The following is a 266-nucleotide window of genomic DNA, read 5'->3' as shown; positions in this document are numbered from 1 at the left end:
TTCCAAAAACATCTATGAAGATCAGTATTAATTAGATGAGCGGGGCTTTTAGCTTTTTGCCTCTGAACAGTTTTGGCATCTCACTCTATCCTTTGAAATTCAGAATGATTGGCTTCTTTAGGAACTCAGAATCCAGATAGTGCCATTGATTCTCCTAGTTAAGTATGATGATTCTTGAACACAGTTACTTATTGAGTCTTGGCCGTGGCCCAAAGCACTCTGTCTTCCAGTATTACCACCGGATACATACATGCCACATACACATA

The sequence above is a fragment of the Arachis duranensis genome, chromosome 1 (assembly GCF_000817695.3).
Source record: "Arachis duranensis cultivar V14167 chromosome 1, aradu.V14167.gnm2.J7QH, whole genome shotgun sequence".
Taxonomy (NCBI): domain Eukaryota; kingdom Viridiplantae; phylum Streptophyta; class Magnoliopsida; order Fabales; family Fabaceae; genus Arachis; species Arachis duranensis.
The sequence above is the reverse complement of the archived record's forward strand: the minus strand, read 5'-3'. Positions refer to the sequence as shown.